General features: G+C 44.8%; 1 pseudogene; it reads left to right on the top strand.

Annotated features, from left to right (window-relative positions):
* Positions 1 to 3,771: 3,771 nt before the first annotated feature.
* LOC149353902 (uncharacterized) lies at positions 3,772 to 10,856 on the top strand (annotated as a pseudogene).
* Positions 10,857 to 21,008: the final 10,152 nt, after the last annotated feature.

Genomic DNA, 21,008 nt, shown 5'->3' with positions numbered 1-21,008 from the left:
TACATACTTGCAAACCTGTCAGTACTAGCGGTAATCAGGCCTGGCTGCTCATTGGAAGGCCAAGTCCGACTCCTTTCTTTGCATTAGGTAGCCAAATAAATACTTTGGCTATCTAATGCAAAGAGAGGAGCTGCTCAAAAAGACCTCGATGTTGGGAAATATTGGAGGCAAAAGGAAATGGGGATGGCAGAGGATGAGATGGCTGAATAGTAGAAGGCCTGCTGTGCTATGGTACACATGGTTATGAAGATTCAAACGTGACAACAACGTACATGCTCCACGGAGAAAATTCAGTGACCCAGAAACCTTGTCTTGCGATAGCAAAAAAGGAATCAGAAACAGAAGAACAAGATAGAGGTAACATGCAGTATACCAAGTTTAGTCTCCGGTAAAGCCTTATGATTACCTCGGGAAAGCTGTGATTGTAGCAGGTTGTTTTCCAAGCCTAGGGCAGAGCACAGTGATGATAAATCGCATCTGAGATTCACTGAGAAAAATGAACTGAATTCTAGTTATTACATAAAAGAATATTATTTTACCAGGTAATGGTGACGTGTGTGCAGCGTCCAACTCCTCATTGAAATGTGTGGCACTGGCACTCTCGTCACGACTGGTAGATGCAAGATCTGAAATATAGTAAACTGTTGAGCTTGTAAATTCAAGAGAACTTAGAAGAGCGAGTTAACATGCTAGTTGGTTCTGCATGGTGATGGAACAGTGCAAGCACAGGACAAAAAGGCCGAAACAATAAATGACACAAATGGACTGACTATCAACTGAATTTTATTTCGGACAGCAGACTATATAGAGGAAGAAACAAATAGGTGGTACATCAATATGAGGGTTTGCATAATCACTGAAATTCAGTGTACAGTCGCGTAAGTGAATAAAAAACATGAAGTTGTGAAAGATAAAAGCAGTCGAGGCGAAAACATTGGAAAAAAAGACTGATAGGTGTAGAGTGCCATTGTCCAAACAACAGATACATATTAAAAACGGAATCTGATGCTTAAAAGCGCCCAAAAAAGCTAGAAAGTATTTAAATACGCTAAAAGCCGCGAGGTGTAGATGGCCCTCGCATAAACAAAGGACGAGATCATACGTCCAGGGAGATAATTGAAGGCGGTATCTTAGATAAATGAAAACCCATCGTGGCAAGGATCACTGTGTCAGCACACCGTCGATCTGACAATGAAGCTCATAAGCGCAGCTGAGCATGCATTGTGAGCAGTCACTTGCCTCGAGATGTTTCACTCTTCCTATGTGCTTGATCAATTAACCTTTTCCCTTTTTTGAATTTTAAAGACTTTTAGCCCTTTATGGCCACTTTCAAGCATCAGATGTTTTTGTATTCATTTTGTTGTTTTTGCAATGGCCCTCTACGCCCCAGTTTTTTTTTGCTTTTTTGCCTCTACCGCTGTCATCATTCACAACTTCATGTTTTTTTATTTACTTACGTGATTATACACTCAATTCCAGTTACCATGCAAACCCTCCTATTAATGTGTTACCTCTTTTTCAGATGACAATCAGCGCCCATGTGTGTCATTCATTATTTCGGTCTCTTTGCCCTGTCCTTGCACTGTTCCGTCACTTCAAGACAAACGGGCTTCTCTTTACCGGTGCAAGCGAATATGTTCGAATTCTTCATATCCCCTGTCTACTTAAGTGAAAAGCTGTCCGCATGCACTACACCGTCAGTGGAAATCACCGTTCACTCAGAGAACCCATGCATAGTAGGTACCCCTCGGCGGATGCTGTAAGCCTTAAAATAAAACACATACCACAATTTTGATACACCAGTCAGAGCTAAAATCTATGAACCAACTTACCAAAACCGGGTTGGGTGCTGCATGAGGGTCGGACGTTATTTTGCACGAGGGCATCTTCAACACTGGTTTCACCTGACAGCATGGGCTGCATTTTGGCCTCTAGTAAGTCGTGCACTAAAACAAGAAAAGGAGTTCAACAACACCACAAAGACCTTAACATGCTTCACTATGGACAAATGGCTTCCACAAAGAAAGGCTAAGATTATAATAATTAATTTTGCCTAAAGGACCAGATACACTAAAGTGGTTTTTAGGGCAGCTTGTTCTTTGTATCAGCGTCTTGAGAATCATTGCCTGTGTTAAATATAAAAACACACAATAAACACACCGTAATGCAAACAGCGAATCTCCAAAATGACCAATAAAACTGCTCTTGGAGGTAATTGAGGCAAGACAATCATTATTCCATAAAAAGACCAAATATTTGTGCTGCAGAAAACATAGACTGAAATTCCACATTCCCAGCAGCTTATAGAAATTATAAAAGCTCCCTTACATTTGAGACCATGATAAAGCTATTAGCACGCAATGCCAAATTCAGCATAATCACTAAAGATAGAGTAAACCCTTGATAAGCCTACTTGTGAGCAGCTTCCCATCAATCAATGTCAGCTGTGACTTGATGTCATGCAGCCTGGCATTATCGGCACATTTCTCTTTGTAACGCTGGCGCCAGTGTCTGGCATCTTGTTTCGCCAGAACAAGATCGGATTCTGCCACGACGCCATCATCTGTGTCGCCGTCAGATGTTGATGCAAATAGAATATGCTTCTTTCGGGTCTCCAAGGAAACTGAGTATTAATGAAGATTCCCATAAAATTTGTAGCAGTACGTGCAACTTACACCTCCGCTGTCGGTGGCTTCGTCGTTCTTTCTTTTGGCGTTTTCGATCTGTGCTTTCCGAATACTGGCATATGCACTGTTTTTTGCAGCCTGTTTCTGTTTCTTTTGTTCCTGAAAGTACACAATGACTGCTACAATCTGCAAAATCTCGATCTCGAATGAACGGGTACCTGCTTCCCCTTCCGTGACTGGGTAGCTTGGGAGGACACTCCACCGTCATCACTCCCATCAACCTCATATTCTGAGGCCGGAATTTTCGCCATGCGAATTTGTTTTGCCTCCCGCTTTCTGCGCAGGTCTTCTTCAGTCTCTATAACAAATAAGACAGATGTAGTAGTTAGGGTCAAGATTTTGTTGAAGGTTGATATCAAAGGAACGGTTCTCAAGATGGAAATCAACTTACCTGCCATCATCAAAATCTGCGCAGAATAGTGACCAGAATTCTCATTATGTGGATCAGCCCAAAATGCCGAGTACACCTGCTTCGCATCGAAATCCTTGTAATGCGCTGGCGCAAAGTCTTTAATTTTCGCGACAGGAACAGCATGCACCTTTCGGTCATGATCGTTGAGGAATCGCAGCAGAGCGTACATTTCAGGACCTACGCATGGCTTCAATGTTTCGCGTCACACCGTACGTACACAAGCCTACACGTGCAACTCGCCTATGGTGGCTCGCGGTATCGCGGTCATGGGAAATCATGGAGGAAGGAAAACTCCATGAGGGAAATCGACTAGTTTGGCCGGCTGGCTTGGCTATTGTTGGATTAGGCTTCCCAGCATAAGTTTTTGCTCGCGTTCTTCTTGTCTTTAGCGGCTTTATAAATTTATTAGTGCCTAAAAATTTCTGTCAAGCAGTGTGTGAAATAAAACAGCAAAATGCCTAGCTTTCACCATGAGAAACGATCGTCATACCACTACCGTGTATTTAGGGTGGGGGGGAGACGCTCGAAACCAATCCAGTTACATTCGGAACGTTTGGCTAGTTTGTGTTTTTGTGGTTTGATCATTGCCTTATGGCTTGATCTGTGGTTGTTTTTAGTGCTCCTTCTGTTCTCTTTTTTTACGTCGTGGGTTTGTGAAGGCTGCTTAAAAAAATGGCCACTGCAAAAAAGCACAGGGCTCGGAAGCGGTACCTAGAGCCAAATGCCGCGGATTATGAGGACATTGCGAGGTCGACGGCGCATAGGCTTATGAAGGACGACTCCACCAGTCACACCAGTGCGACAGCATCAAGCACGCAGACTTCGGCTTCTAGTACTGCCGCCTCGTACTATCTCTGTGATGAACCGCCCTATTCTGTGAATGATCTGGGCTGTACAGATGAAGAGTACTACGCTGGGAATTCTCTTTCATCCGGCCCTTCGCAAACAGGTTGCGGTAGACAATTCGTCGAATTTTTAACCCCGCTGGTAAATGGAACTTCGCTGTCCATTGGAGACGCTCTAGTTTTAATCATGGACTATGCGATTGAAGAACGCCTACCATGCACAAGCATAGAAAGATTGCTGAAACTGCAAAACAAGCGTTTAGGAACAAGCAGTCTACCTGATAGCAAATACCTCTTCCGGAAATTTGCAGGTGCTTTTCCTGATGATATTACTTCTCATTTTTACTGCCCAGCATGTGAAGCGTTCTTGGAAACTACACCAGGCAACCTGCAAGCCAGACAGGGCATCTCGCCGACGTGTTCCGTGTGTGGGGAAAAGTATTCAGGAAGATATTTAATTTCGAAGGGAAGCTACTTCGTTGGCCTGCCGCTGGCGACTCAGCTAGCCTCGGCTCTCGCGGACGAAACAGTACAAGAAAAGCTGGCGGAATCCCTTGAAAGCCTGAATTCACCCAGGGAGACAGGGAAATCAGATTTGACTGATAGGGAAAGTTATCGCAAGCAGCGTGCTCAACTAAATTGTGGTAAGCACGATTTGACTGTTTCGCTGAATGCAGATGGGAGCCCAGTTTTCAAATCCGCAAACTATGTCATTTGGCCAGTACAGCTGACCATCAATGAATTGCCACCTTTCCTACGATGGCGGTCAGTCGTTCTGCCACTTTTGTGGTATGGCAGTAAGCATCCAAATATGACGCTACTTCTTGAAGCCTTCTGTGTGCAAATGAAGACACTGGTTCAAGATGGCATCAGTTGGAAAGCAAGGGAAATAACAGTAAACGCCAAGGTAAGTTTTCTGCATATCTATTGCGATATATGGAAGCACTGTTTTATAGAAATGCAAAAGGCACTTGTCTGATTCCTAGCTGCACGTAGCTTTGAGAACATGTACAAGCTCCATAGTTAATTCCCGAATTTGTTCAAGCAACTCAGTTATTGTTCAAAACCTTATATGCAATCTGCGTGACAGCTTCAATATTTCTGGATGGTCTGCCCAAATCTGCGTTGCCTGACATTGTACTAATAATATTAATGCATGCAATAAGCTCTGATAGCGGCAGCTAGATGCTTCTAGATAAATGTTTTCCTGTGTTTTCATTCTTTTCCATATTTGATGCACTGTTGACTCACCATCTCTTCTTGGTGTACTGCATTAGCTGCGTGGCAGACGCCCCTGCAAGGGTTGCAATGCAGAATGTCCTGCAGTTCAATGGTTACTGTGGCTGCTCATGGTGCCTTCACCCAGGAGTTTGCATTAATCCTAAACTAAAATTTAATTGTGATATTTTTAAGAGGCTAACTAGTGGCGTTATTTATTTTGCAGGGTGCGTAAAATACCCGGTCAGTGCAGGTGTCGTCGAGGACTGCAATGAGCTGGGTATGCTGAAGGACATGAAGGAAGCTGCAACAACCCAGCGCACAGTTCGTGGTGTGAAAGGTCCCTCACCACTTGTTAATGTACCAGGATTTGATATAGTGTGGAGCTTTAATCCAGACTATATGCACTGTGCCATGCTTGCCGTTGGCCGCCAGTTTACTGAGCTGTGGCTTTCAGGCATTGGTGAGCTATACTACATTGGTGATCCCACGCGGCAGTCCATAGTCAGTGAACGACTCTGCGGTCTTAAGCCGCCGCAGTGTTTCAATAGGCCACCACGTGCCCTGAAACTCCGCAAATATTGGAAGGCAGCTGAGTAGCAGTGTTGGGTTTTTTACTACTGCCTGCCTTGTTTGAAGGATGTCTTGCCTGACGAATACTATAAACATTTTGAACTTTTTAGTTCAGCACTATACATGTTGTGCAAAACCTGTGTGACCGCTGACGACATCAATATGAGCACTTTGAGGCTTACGGACTTCGTCGTGATGACCGAATACCTGTATGGCGGAGCACAGATGACATCAAATGTTCATACATTACTGCATCTACCAAAAGGTGTGCTGCTTCATGGGCCATTATGGGCACTGTCATGCTTTCCATATGAGTCAAGCATGGGCCATCTTCTGAAGCTTATATCATCATCGAATGCAGTGGCTTTCCAGATTTTTTCTCGTGTTTTACTCAGAAGCACATTTTTTGAGCTGAGGAGCATGGCCTCGCAAGATGTTCAGCTGCATCTGACAAAAAACCAACAAAAACCAGGTGCTTTGTAAACCCTTGGAAAGCCCCAAGCAGCACAAATTGATTGGTCCAACAGTGGCAAAAGAGTGGCGGAAATTGGCATGAATATTGGTCCTACACTGGCATTTGAGCAATCCGAGACTTTTTCCAACAATGGCCCTTCATTCATGCCAAGATTGTGCCTATACTCAGCCAGTCTAGCTGCCAGCATTGACCCAACATTCAGCCAGTCTATCCACAAATGGCCAACGTTCGTGCCAAGACTATGCCCATGTTCAGCCAATCTATTAATTATGGCCCGACATTCGTGCCAATACTATGCCCATATTCAGCCAATCTCACGCCAATAGTATGCCCACATTCAGTCGATCTGTCAATAATGGCCCGAAATTCGCGCCAATAGTATGCCCACATTCCGCCAGTATCAATAATAGCCCCAGGTTTGCTCCGACTTGTGCCCACTTTTCCACCCTTGATCTAACTTTTATAGGTGGCATATCAATTGCAAGGCCAGTGGGAAATTGTACGCGATCGGGGGTCCCACCTAGTTTTGTACCAAACCTCTTGCTGGCCAGCAACAATGCAGACATATAGCGCTTGTTTTCCACCAGCCGGAGCTTGTATGTGTAACATTTTACATATGAGCAGTCAGCAGACATACAAAAAAGAAAGAATGGATTCAAAGAACAAAATTTATTGCATCTACGGTGCCAGTACATCGTGAAATGCATTGTGCCGGAGCCGCTGAATCGATGAGTCATATCGGCACTAATCGTTGCACTCCTCTTGTAAGAGAACTTTTGCAGTGCCTTGAAACAAATTCCTCGCCAAGCTCTTGCACGATGACCTGGCTGTACATCGCAGCTGCAAAGAGGTGCATGATGTGATCATGAGTGTAAGTACAACCATCGCAGAAAAAAGACAAGAAATAAAATAACACATTGATCTTAGTGGCGCGCAGTGTGCGAGAAGGTACTCGCAACGTATGTTGAAAGTATAATTTCTAAATGACTCTTAATATAATTCCCCACACTAATAGCAAAATGTTGAATTGAATTTAACAATTTTTTCCCACCGTATTGCTAATTTCTAATCCCAATTTGCCGTGTCACACCCTCAAATGCATATTGAAAGTCACAAAAAGAGATAAATATAGTGTTTAATACAAATCAATCTATTTTTATATTTCCTATCAAAGTTATATGTCTATTGCGAGCTGGTTATTTGCCTTTTTGTTCCAGCAAAGTATGGCACAGGTGGTAGCAGCTCCTCCCTATTGAACAGCTGTGAGCAATTTTTTTTTCGCTATGAAATATAATATTCCATGCAAAGACGGTTTGCACAGTTTTGCGGAATGCGCTGAACGCAGGAGACCGAATACAATTTTTTTAAAGTAAGCAGATTATCGATGCCGCTTGGCATGCATGTAACGGGGCAGACGGAAATCTTACTTGAAAACCACACGAAATCACTCTTCCGTTAGTCCATGGGTGATTAATTCCGAGACAACATGGATAAAGTTCGCTGGGACCAGGAATTCCGCTTTTCTCGTACGCCTGCAACTGGCCAAGACAAGGGCACCCGGCACGGGAATATTACACGCGGCCAGAAAACTGCTGCAGTGAAAGAATAAGCGCTTCTGGTACTCATCTTGCACAAACGATAGACGACCAATGTCGTAAAGAACGCAACATGAGTCGGGCCACACGACACTCCGCCACGGTGATTGAAGAGATAGTCAACGTTCGGTAAATCCATTTTTTCAAAGCTGAAAAATAAAGTTCTCACCATTCTGTGCATGCCTTTGCGCTAGACATTTCGCTGTGAAAGTTGCCATTCAGAAGTTGGCGCCAGTGATTTGTCGCTTTCTCGTTTCCTGCCGGAGAAAAAAAAGGTCGGCGCTGATTCAAAGCGGCAATTACGCCAAGAACCATATTCATTTCCGAACACATTTCAATATAAAAGTATGGTGGTACTCACAAATAGAATCTTGCAGGCCAGGCTACTGAATTCCGTCATAATTGTCAAATCGTATCGGGTGCGGATTCTCGACAACGAACGGCGTCAGCTTGAGCGCGCATGCTTCGTCGGCACGCTGGTTGTGTGGCTTTTCGCCGCCTTGCTAGCTACAGGCGATACTCGTTGGGCGAGTGTTCGGGAAAGGAGGAGACGACGATGGGACAGGTTTCTTATATTTTTCGGAGAATTTGCTGCAGCAAGAGAAACGGCAGCTGGAAAAGGGGTAGAAGAAAATCTAGGGAGGGTGGATGAGCGGCGTTGCGCTTAGTTGGGCGCGAGGGGAAAACAGGTTAGAGAAGGTCAGTGTACCTAAAATCACAAAGAAAAAAAAAAACTCCTAGCATGGTGAGGGCCAGCGCTCTTCCAACAAAGAGGCTCGGCCTGGCAAAAGGCGGCTGTATGGGACTTCAAAAAGGGGGTGGAGAGGGGGGGGGGTGAAATGAGTGAAAGAATTCCGGAATGTCCGGAGGGTGCGCCATAGGCGTTGAGCACGTGAAAAGCGGCAAGGAAACGACAATGCGGAGATGTTGGAAGTGGAAACGTGGAGCTTGGGCATGAATTTCGTCAAAACGGCTCCAAACATTAGCGTAGTCTCTGCGGTCGTGTGCCTCTTTGGTTGAAGCTGAGATAAACGTGTTACTATGAAAATACCGGAAATATAAAACAATAAATAAAATTAGCGGGAACAATGCGTGTTCTTTGAGTGTTTTATATATGATACTTGTGGCGGACTAAGTAGGATGACACACGTCCAAGCAACACCATTCATCAATATAATCCAATGATTCGCTTCTAGAGCGACGAATACTCTACATTTTATACACACCAGTGTAGGCAGGTCGGTCTAAGCCGTCATGCGGCCCACCCGTGCGTGTCTGCGCTAGCTCGAAATGACGCGGCGCGCTAATCAGCAATGCACCTGTTATGGCTCATTGGTATTAAGGATACGCGCAAAGAAAAGGCAAAAAAAAACTAGTGGAAATGCGACCGGGAAAAAGTTCCGATCTTTAATTTGATAAACGTGATAATTTAAAGCAAAAACGTATGCTAGAGCCGTCGTTATAGAATACCCAAAAATCACAGCAGAATAACAAAACAATTTGCGACATTAAAAAAACCTAGCCACCTTAGCTTCGCGGCTTCAGGAAGCAGAGCCGTTTGTTCGCTTATTATTATTTTTTTAATTTAACATACATCTACATTTTCTTTCTCGTCCGCTGCTTCTTCACGCAGTAAATGCGCAGCAAGTTGTTCACGTCAACTGTTTATTTGCGATAAAACCAAAATCCCGTTTTACTCACATCGTTTCTTCTCTCAAATTGCGCCACGCAATAATTTGTGACCAAGTGGAAAAAGCGATTTATTTGTTTTTTTCTAGGGTGAGCATCCTGTGGGTGAGGCATTGTATTCCGGATTGTGTAATACGATTCAGCGTTTCGTGCAGCATAAACTTATTAGTTAAGTTGAGCCTATATCTTGAGACACGAATTTGAACCGGCAACCTATAATCGGGGGCTGTGGTATGCGAGGTATGCGAGAGATATGCGAGGCAGTACGTTAATTAGTGCGTTATTATACCATTCCTCGAATCGAAATTTCATTTTCTTGATTGTGGCACCTCTTTCCCTCTTTCTTTTTTTTGCATACCATAATTACAAAAGACGCCGCTTTTCAAAATTCGTATACCTTCGTGAATGAATCTGACCTCTGCTCACTTTCGCGCAATCAATTACATCGCGCTTTTTATTGTAATTTCGCGTCAGAGTTCGACGCTAGCGCTGTTGTTGGTCATAAAAAATAAATAAATAAACAAGTCCGAATATTAAAAAAAACGGATTGAGAGAAATAACCACATATAATCACAGGGACATCATTTGGTGTGTCGTGGAGCGGCACTGCCAATACAGGGAAAACAGCGGACAAGTAGGGCCATCATAGCGGGTGTAATGAGGCGGCACTGCCAATATGGGGACGACAGCAGGAATTTAGGGCCATCGTTGGAGGTGTAACTAAGTGGCATTGCCAATATGGGGAAAACATCGGACAAGTAGGGCCATCGTTGGAGGTGTAACTAAGCGGCATTGCCAATATGGGGAAAACATCGGACAAGTAGGGCCAATGTTGGAAATTGCACATTTTGGCAGTGCCAATATGGGGACAATGAAGGCAACATTGGTCCTGTATAGGGCCACACATAGCCAACAGACTCCCAATATTGGGCCAACGGTTTGTGCTGCCTGGGGCGTATAGCGGTACCTGAGCATCTTTGTGATCTTGTGAGAAGGCTGACCCCTGAGGCTTTTGGCCAGATTGTCGAGCATGATAGAGTGAAAATTTCTGGTCATACCATAAACAGCATGCAGTATCTGGATCCGTCAAAGCGGGATTCGACAGCCCTGAAACTGGGAGATGTCTACCTTAGAGCAGAAAGGATTCTGTCTTTGACTGCAACTGATGGAAGCTGCAGCGTATGTGTTATGTCATGTAGCTATCATGTTGACTTTGGAGAAGCAAGTCACTTGAAACGCGCTCACAAGCACCCTACACTGCTGCTGTACAAACTTTGTGAGCCCATGCATCCATGTATATACTTGTAGATAAACAATGAGGTAATATTCGCTGAATTGTGCAATAAGTATGAATGGTCTTAAGGAAAGGTGACCAGTTTCACTTATGTCAAAGGGCAACTTACAAAAAAATCTGGTACAAGAAACCATTTTGCTAATAGCGAGTAGACGTAAATGATGACGTCACAACAGACAGACCTATGATGCCATATGGATACTGCCACAAAACCTGTCGTGCGTGCTGACTGGATAAACTGCAACTATGTGACTGCTTAGGTCATTATTTGTTTGAAATTACCAAAAGCAAGGTCGAAATTGTGTCATTTAACCAACGCAGAGCCAAGGTCAACGTCTGTGTGTCCAGTGACATCACACGCATGGCTGCCCTTAGAAATCTGCCTGACTGAGGTCATGCAATGGAAAACTTAAATATTCATTCGCACCACAACAAAACAACAGTCCCACTGCAAACTTTTGCACAAAAGACCACAAACCTGCAGAGAACACATCATGAAAGTAGCTGTAAAATCTGAGAGGGTACAAAAAATGCTGGAGTTGCTCTATAACGTAGCTGTGCCACACTTTTAGAGGGGATGTATGCAAATTGCAGATTTTAAATTTTGGTCATGGGCTTTAGATTCTTGCAAGAATTATCTTGTCATTTTGTCTTTTAATATATTTATGGGGTTTCATTACGACATTTACTCTTTCCATGTGGCAGTCTTGCGCTTATGATTTTCATTCTGTGCACTTTTCATTTTAAAATGTTTTTGTGCGTATTTTGTTAACAAAATTATGGGATGAGTATTTTGTACCATATATTGTATAATGTTCATTGTTGCTTGTGCTTTAGTACTTTCTGTGGTAAAACTTGTTTGTTTGGAATAAAGTCCTTGATGTATGTACCACATAAAACTGCCTCTGTGATGTGAAAGCAATGCATCAGATTAGAACTCTCCATACATTTGCTTTGAGCAATTGCCGGGTTAAATACAGCCAGACAACTCAAGAACAAAGCGGCAGATGCCCTACAAAGGAGGCCCTCTAGCCAATGGCGTCAACCAATTTTCATGACGCTGTGCCTGATCGGATGAAGCCATGGTTACTTGCCTTTCATCTGCAACACCGAGGGATTAACCACGACGTCATAAGAATCAGTGGACGCTATTGGTTGGTGGACCTGCTTTGAGGGGCATCTGCCACTTCGTTCTTGAGTTGTATCTGACTATTGAAGGTTACAGCTGATTCCAAAGGCATGCAAAGGATTTAAAACACGATTAAATGCGCTTGTTCTATTTGTATTCAAGTGAATGTTTTTGCCACCGCGAGTATGTCGAGAAATTGCTCTATCAAAATTACTTCCCTCATTGATTGAGTGTTGTTTCTGAGCTTATTGATTTGAAATAGCATCATTTACCTGCAAAATTGCAAATTAGTGATTTAAAAGGATTCTTAAAGGCTCCACGTAAGGCCTTATCTCATGCCCATTATGAGTGGCTGAGAATTTTTTCTTGAAATATTGGCTTACTATTATTAAAATGTCAAATATGGTTTGCATTATTGGTTGTGATTCAACATCTTGGTACATTCACAAGTGAAAAGATTCCTCTTACTGATCACATAAAAAGCAATCAAAATTGGTTGTCTGAGGTATTCCAAATTAAGATTTACCGGGACTTGGCATTTTAATAATATTTTTGAAACACAAAAGCAAACCATTCGTTTTCAAATGTTTGGTCTGCACGAATGGATTGGTACTTGTTCTGTTCTATACATGATTATCAATTTAGCCAGTGCAGTGGGGCCACTGTACATAGCCTGTGGTGCAACGTGCAATACCCTTTGTGATTACACAAACACAGCTGGTACAATGCTCATTCAGAATGAAATATGCAGGGGTGGGGATTTCCTTCAGTGCAATGCATTTGCTCGAGATGCTGTGACCACTAACATATCCACTTGACCAGCAGTTCCCCCGCCCTTGTTTTTCAGGCAAAAGTGGAGCCACCTCAGTCAGGTGATCTCTGAGCTTGATGAGTGTGATGCCTGGATGTGCAATTGGCTGTAGAAACCCTAAGCTTGACCACTTAGCTGATGTAAATGGAACCATATCAGCCTCAAGTGGTTTTCTTGCTGGGACCACCTAGGCGCCAAGTGGTTACCATACTGACCACTTCAGAAGCAAGTGGGACCACTTGGCGCACCAGCTGATGCCACTTGCTCCAAAGTGGCTTTCAAATGAAACCACTTTGCCTACCGCATACTTTGAAGTGGTCACCAAGTGGAACCACTTTGCAGACCATTTACACTGGAGTGGTTACCAAGTGGAACCACTTGACGGACCAACTGGTACCACTTACATTGAAGTGGTTCTGAACTGGAACCACTTAGTTGTAAATGGTACCACTTGTCAAACCACTTTACATTATCGTCCAAAAAAAGGTAATGTGGCTGCTAGCACATCATTGCACAAAAATGCTGAAATCATAGGTTTTTGTGAACTAGGGATGTTACACATGACTAGACAATACAGCCAAGCTCTGATTTTATTGCTCAGCCAAATGATTGAAAGAGCTGAAGAAAATTATTAACCGAGCCATCCATACTCGCATAAAAGCTAGCCTTCAAGACTTCTATAAAGCCATGAAGAACAGCCCAAAAGAACAATACACAGTAAGCAGACAGGTTGAGCGCACGTGTGTGCATGTCGTCCTTTAGCACAACTCTTCGTGGTTTTGGAAAATAGAAAGAGACTAGCATCTTTCACGGGGCTTAGTTTGCAACTACAGCACATTCAATTGCAACTCATCTCAGGAGGAGGGCTCAAGGATGTTTAGCATATGAAAATAAATATTCTTTACTAGCTGCCTTGTTAGAATGAAGCTTAATTAAATCCTGCATGCTATTCTCCTGGCCTTCCCTGAAACAGCAGGGTTCACCAAGGATTTCTTGCATTTCATGCGTTCATATTTCTTATTTCTTTGATACAACAGCAGTTGCCACCCGAGAATGCCATAAAAAAACTGTAACGAAAGAATGAAAGCCATGGTTGCATGCACTAGAAAGCACACCGGACTCACGATTTCTGAAACAAGCCATCCAACTCCTAGCAGCTTCACACATGCTTGGGCCACATAGTTGAGATAAGTAGTTGTGTCATTTCTTTGTCCATGTGCCACAGCGCCATTTCACCGTAATGTTCGACCTACTCGCCCATCAGTTCGTATTATTAAGGTTGTCAAACCACGCACAAAATGCACATGCACATTTAATCGCAACAATGTCAGATGTTGTGGGAGAGATGCCAGGCTTATGGAGTTTGCATGCAGCTTTTTCTCACGTCTCACTGATTATAAGGCTACTGCAACAGTCGGAGAGATAGATATGGTAAAAACTTGCCGATACACAACAGAAAAATTTATGTGCTTACCTGTAAATGAATTCCGATGTGGCTTGCACTTTTTGACTGTATTTGATGTTGAGACAAAAGTATGCAGCAAAAAGGATCTCCATGGCAGCCAGAAAGCTCAGGCCTTCCAAGCACCTCGCTCCATCAAGCGTCACAATGCATGAAAAATCAAAGACGCTTGTGCCTGAAAAGAAATCTCCTTTAATGCCAAAAACCGAGTTAGCTTGCTGAAAACTTAGTTTTGCCAAGCTAAGTTTTCTGTGAGCATTAAAAACCAGTTGAAAGAGCGTCTTCAAAGCCCCCAAACCTCGCTCTATTGCTCATTGTTCACCACGAACAAACGAGATGGCGCCACCGGGCGATAGTTCACCACCAACAAACGAGATGGCGCCACCGGTGCGATGGCTGGCAGAGCAGCTTAATTTTCTTCGTCGTCGCCGCAGACGATGTGAATATCCGACTTATTCTGTTCGAATCAGGTAAGTACCCCTAGCAAACGTGGTATTAAACAATTCTGCCGACCAAATGCCATTTCTATGCGAAATTTGAGCTCGAACAATGAGCCCGTTTAGCTGAAAGAAGCATTTTACGGGGAGCGTTTATTTCCGCAACAGTCGATAGAGCAGACGACAACGGCAAGAGCTCACCTGCGAAAGTCCAGAGGGAAGCGATGTAGTCTTGGTAAGACACCCACGGTACAACCCACGCTGTCACAATGTGCCACGCAGCAATGTTTTTTCACATGCCGCAATCTCATCTTGAAATGCAGAGCTAAGCGCTTGAAACTATGAGCGCGAAGCCTCGGGAAAAGGTTTCGCACTGGCCGTACACCGAAGGAAACGCTGCAGCGGTGCAGCGGGGTGCAGATCTTGCCAAACGGTGACAGAGAAGCGACGGGCAAGGACGACAAAAACTTCTTAAAGGAGCCATTTCGAGACCGGCGAGCTTAATTTGCACGCTTTCCAAGGCGCGCCATAGCAGGCAGCGGGAGATAAGAAATCGCTTCGTCTCCCGCAGCATGTCCCGCAGCATTCCCGCAGCCACTGTGGCCGGGTACCGAAACAAGGCCTGCAAAGTAGCGCTGCAAATACACCGCACACTCATCAACAGAGGGCGCAACAAGACCGTTGCAGAAAAATTACAAAATTCGGCGTGTTGTTTTGCTGAAATAATTTACCTATTTTATAAAACGTGGTCATTAAAATATTAATTTCTTTTTGTTGTTTTATAGCATTTTCATTTGTGCTTTTGAATTTCATTATAGAAGTGTTTCGGCCGCCCAAAGTGGCTGTGCTGCACTCGCGCTAGACCGTTTTCGGGCCAAGCCTTCGCCATTCTACATCCACCTTGGTTGTTCTGCCAGCTTCTATAGTTCCGCCAGCTGCACATCGTGAGCTGCTGCCACACTTGCGGAGTGTTTGAAGTGTAGTTCACCGTGTCATCATCGGTGCTGTATCATCTCCTGTGTTGCCAGTGTCATCTCTTGACCGAACTCGGATGTGGCCACGTTTCCAACCACAGCAGGAGACCCCTTTGTGCAGCGCCCGCTCAACCCTAGACACCAGTGCAGACTGAGCAGGTTGTGCATCCATCTGTCCAAGTGTAGAAAGAACAAGTAACACTTCTTGCTGGGCTAGTTGGTGCATTATACTGTTGTCCTGTCCTGTCCACCTTTCTTGTGAGTGTCGTGTTTTGCGCTAACTTTTGTACGTAGAAAGAGCAACCCTGCTAATGACATCCCAGCGTCCCACGTCGTGTCTTCGGAGTTGAAGGCACACACGCTCAAATGTCCAGAAAGGCCTGGACCCATGGTCTCAACAGGCCCTGCGCACAACGATCCGCCGCCACCACCGCGCAGCAGGCCTGCGGAACCGACCAGTCTTCCCGCCCTACAGAGTGAGAGAAAAAAACACATTGTAAGAGGAATTGGAGGCACACCCCAGGGTCCCCGCACGACCCCACTGCATCCTCGCCAGCTTTCTGGGCTGCGGCGGCCCGCAGACGCCATCCTGAGCATTGCGCAGAGGATCGCCATGCTGGGCCGGGGTAGAGCGACGCCGTAAACTGAAAAGGTCGGGGGGAACTGCTTCATTAAAAGCAAATTGTTTCTGGCCTACAGTCGTTTATTCAACTGATTCGACGACGCACAATGTCTTCATTCCTGTACACTTAGTTTCTTCCACGCAGACTCGGCTGTGCGTGCCACGTACAATTCTGAGGATGCTTCCATTATGAGTTAGACAGCTACCACGCATAACAAGATTGAATGCCATGGAAGGCGCGCGCTGTCATCCACCTTTCCTTTTATTGCGAAAGCAATACTACGCACATGAACGGTCTTTCGGGTAGCGGCGGCCGGTAACCACACTAAGAAAAAATCCCGCAAAAGTACGTAACATGTGGGCGCTAACCTTGTTGCCGCAACATGTGCTGTACCACTCCGTTGTGCACGTGCCCCGTGGTGAAGTAGTGCGGTGCATTGAGCGCCAACAAGGTTAACGCACACATGCTATGTACAAATTTCAATTTTATCGTTGTGATAGGAATGCAAGACAAGGCGGTGGCGTCCTTATAGCCATTAACAAAAATTTCGAATCTTTCGCCCTTAATGTCACGACCGGATTAGAGATAATATGGGTATATCTGAACCTAACGCACCGTCAATTCATTATAGGCGCTTGTTATCGCACACCAACCGCATCGTCGACGTTTGTCTCTGAGCTTCATGACAGTATCAACATCGTAACTACACGATTTCCGACAACACCTATATTATTACTGGGATATTTTAATCTTCCTGGCATTGATTTGTCAGTGAGTACTGCTTCTATTAGTTCAACTTCCTCTACTTCCAAGGAATTCACAGATTTTTGTTCATGCTTTAACCTCACGCAAATAGTTACACAACCTACCCAAATAACGGACACCACTGCTAATATATTAGATTTAGTCCTGTGCACGAGCCGTGAATTATGTTCAGAAATAATATACCTGCCAGGGCTGAGTGACCATCTTGCATTGAATTTTACTATTAACATACCCAAACAAAAGAGAGTAAAGACAACTAAAACACTGCGCAATTATCACCGTGCAGATTTTGCCCAAATCAACAGTGAGTTAAGCCTCTTTTTAAGAAAGTTCCTAGAAGGCTTCGAGCAACGCTCTGTTGAAACGAACTGGACACTCTTCAAGAATAATGTTACCGAGCTTATCAATCGATTTATTCCCATCCGAAATATCTCGTATAATCCAAAGGTACCTTGGTATAGCTCATACATTACGCGCTTATCTAACCGGAAGAAGCGCTTATACCGGCTCGCTAACACCTCATGTAGTCAGTTTCGTTGGTCTTTATATCGTACTGCAAACGACGCTGCCAAAAATGCTTAAAAAATGTTTCTTGCAAAGTCTTTACCCGATATATTGGTAGCTAATCCTAAAAAGTTCTGGAAAGTTATCAATCCTACAGACCGGTCTAAAATTATTTTAACAAGTGCTAACGACGAACCTGTTCCTGACGATGAATGCTCCACTGTATTAAATGATGTCTTCTCCAGCTACTTCACGAAATCCCTGCCAAACGACTTACCTTATTGTTGCGCCCATAATTATATATCTGCCAATGTATCCTGTTATCGTCAACCCGGATGGAATCACCAAAATCATTGACGGCCTGAAACCAGTTTCAGCCACCGGCATCGACTGCATTAACTCAAAATTTCTGAAAAGCACTAAGTTATATTCCTCCGTTATTCTTTCTAAATTATTTCAGCAGTCTCTAGAAAATAGCGTGATGCCGGCAGACTGGAAGATAGGGAAGGTGATTCCAGTACATAAATCTGGAAACAAGCACTCACCTTACAACTACCGGCCTATTTCAATCACCAGCATCCCCTGTACGATCCCAGAACACGTACTTTTTTCACATATAGCAAATTTCTTAGAGCCAAACTCGTTTTTTCATCATGCACAACACGGTTTTCGTACTCATGTGAAACGCAACTAGTTCTCTTTACTCATAAATTGCATGCAATTCTTGATCATCGTTCCACTGCAGATTGCATATTTTTAGATTTCGCCAAGGCTTTTGATAAAGTTTATTACTGGCTTTTGCTACTAAAACTGCGCATGATAGGGCTCGATACTGACGTACTAAAATGGCTAGAGTGCTTTTTAACAGACCGTCAGCAGTTTGTAGCAACTAATGGAACTAACTCACATCTACATTTACACCCCGTTCTTTCTGGCGTTCCTCAAGGAACCGTGCTTGGGCCCTTACTCTTCTTAATATTCATCAATGACCTGCCTGATTCTGTTACATCACCAATCCACTTATTTGCAGACGACTGCGTCCTTTTCCGTGAAATAATAACCGACGACGACATACGCTCAATTCAAACTGACATTAACAACATCTCTTGGTGCAAAGCCTAGCAAATGACGCTGAACATTAACAAGTGCAAATTCCTGCGCGTATCAAGGTCATCTAGCAGCTTACCTACATATCACCTTAAAGGGGCCCAGCAACGCTTTTTTCATATGCTTTAGATGATTTCTTCATGACACGTAGATACCGAATCAAAAAGAATTACTGGAATCGGTGCACTAGAATGGGAGTTATTAAGGAATGAATTTTCAAAATACAAGCAAACAAAAAATTGCGCTCGACTCAAATTTCCCGGTCTTCTCTTTGCCGTTTCATTCACCCAATGACGACACGCGGCGAGACCAATCGAAACAGCGTGCACGAGCACGTCACCACAATGTCCCGGAAGATGGCTTCTCATGGTTTCCTGGTCGCTGTAACACGTTTCCGCTGACGCTGATGGCGTCGTTTCCATGGTTACAAGCACATGGGCACTAGACTGAGCCGGAGTGAAGGAGCCGAAAGCTCCACTCTAGTACCGGCATGCTGTCGTTGCTCTAATCTTACTATTGCGTAAATCAGAAAAAGTCGAAAAAAATTCTCTCGGCCTAACGGCACGTTTGTTCGGGCTCAAATTTCGCACAGAGGTTGCATTTGGCGGTCACTTTTGTTTTATACCACATTTAGGTGGGGTACTTGCCTGATTCGGTCAGAATTATTTGCAAATCCCCATCGTCTGTGGCGACGGTGAACCAAAATCGAAAGACTTCGCAGCAATGGTACGCGTGGCGCCATCTCGTAGCCACCGGAGAAACGAGCCCTCTACCGAGGATGGCTGCGCGGGTGCGCGGTTTATTTCAAAAGAACTTACTTCACCACAGATTCAAATGCACCTTCGATGGCATCTCCAATGCCCCCGCGGGAGCTCCCGGCATCGAATCTTCGTGCCCTTGCTACGCTTCCCGTACTTTGAAACTTTTTCAGCCACCTTTGCAAGCACAAGCGATGGGGCGGCCGACGATCAAATGTCGCCCTTAATTGCTTCCGCACGAAGCGAAGAGAGTTCGACTCACATAGCCAAGTCACGGCCATGGCCTTCTCTTCATTGCTGTATGCCCGCATTTTCGGCGATGTCTTGCGCTTCTTTGGAGGAAAGAGCACCGAGCAAAGCCAATTCTCTCACCAGCTTAGCACAGCTACCGCCGGTGACAGAAAAACGAAAGCAGACGACGCGAAGCGAACATGACAACACTTTATTGCGATAGACAGAAACCGAACTCTTTGAAATTGCGGCAATTTTTGTGCAAACAATGTTTTCTATGTCCAACATTGATAACGTGGTGAAGTAAGTTCTTTTAAAATAAACCCCGCACCCGTGCAGCCGTCCTCGGTAGACGGCGCGTTTCTCCGGTGGCTACGAGATGGCGCCACGCGTACCATTGCTGCGAAGTCTTTCGATTTTGGTTCACCGTCGCCACAGACGATGGGGATTTCCAAATAATTCTGACCGAATCAGGCAAGTACCCCACCTAAATGTAGTATAAAACAAAACTGACCGCCAAATGCAACCTCTGTGTGAAATTTGAGCCCGAACAAACGTGCGGTTAGGCCGAGAGAATTTTTTTCGATTTTCTCTGATTTACGCAACACGCGATAGAAAGCATCCTTTCAGGTAGCATGGCTGTTTTTGTATTTTCTTGTGCGAACGTGAAGTAAGCCGAGCCTGCCGGCCGGCCAGCCTGTATGCCGGCAGACGAGATCCCGTCTGCCGGCGTCATAAAAACGAGCTAAAGAGTGTTCTTGACGTAAGTAATAAAGCCTGGGATAGGAAAATGAGAAATATATCATTTTTCTGCGTTACTGGCCAATACCGAGTTGCTGGTAAAAGGGACAACTCTGGCACGAGCGAATTTGTTGCGAGAACCGCCTCGCAGCTGCCTCTGACCTGACGGGGTCCGGCTCGACTGGCGCCCGCTAGCTCTGCTGCTGAGGGCGTAGAGGAAATTGACCACGCTATTATTTTATTGCGAGAATGCTGTTGACAGAAAAGCGGTGTGAAGAGCAGCCCTTTTATTATAGCGCTGGCGCCTTCCGAGCGCCGGCCCCTGCGGCTCCGACGCGAGACGAGCTATAGGCCTAGCGACGACCACGGCAGCCAGGCAGCAGAAGAGCTCGTCGCCCGGAGCGCCCGCGAGCGGTGCCGTTGCCGTAAGCTCGCAACATAATAGGCATGCTTTGTCGCTGCTCGAGTATAGCTGGCAGTCTTTCTGGTAACAAGGTGATCTTGTCTTTCCTTGCGATATTTGTATACCAAGCCAAGCAGCGCTCAGGAACTGCTGCACGGCGGCGAAGTGCGACACCAGTTGTGAGCGGAGCTTGGGCAGAGCGGCGCAGCAGGAGGCCACGAAGTTCTTTGATGCAAAGTAATAGCCAGCGCCTCTGCTGGGGCTTTTTTTTTCTA

This window comes from Amblyomma mixtum, chromosome 3, assembly GCF_055824585.1.
Source record: "Amblyomma mixtum isolate Tamu chromosome 3, ASM5582458v1, whole genome shotgun sequence".
In the NCBI taxonomy this organism is placed as follows: domain Eukaryota; kingdom Metazoa; phylum Arthropoda; class Arachnida; order Ixodida; family Ixodidae; genus Amblyomma; species Amblyomma mixtum.
This window is presented reverse-complemented; position numbering and strand designations above follow the sequence as displayed.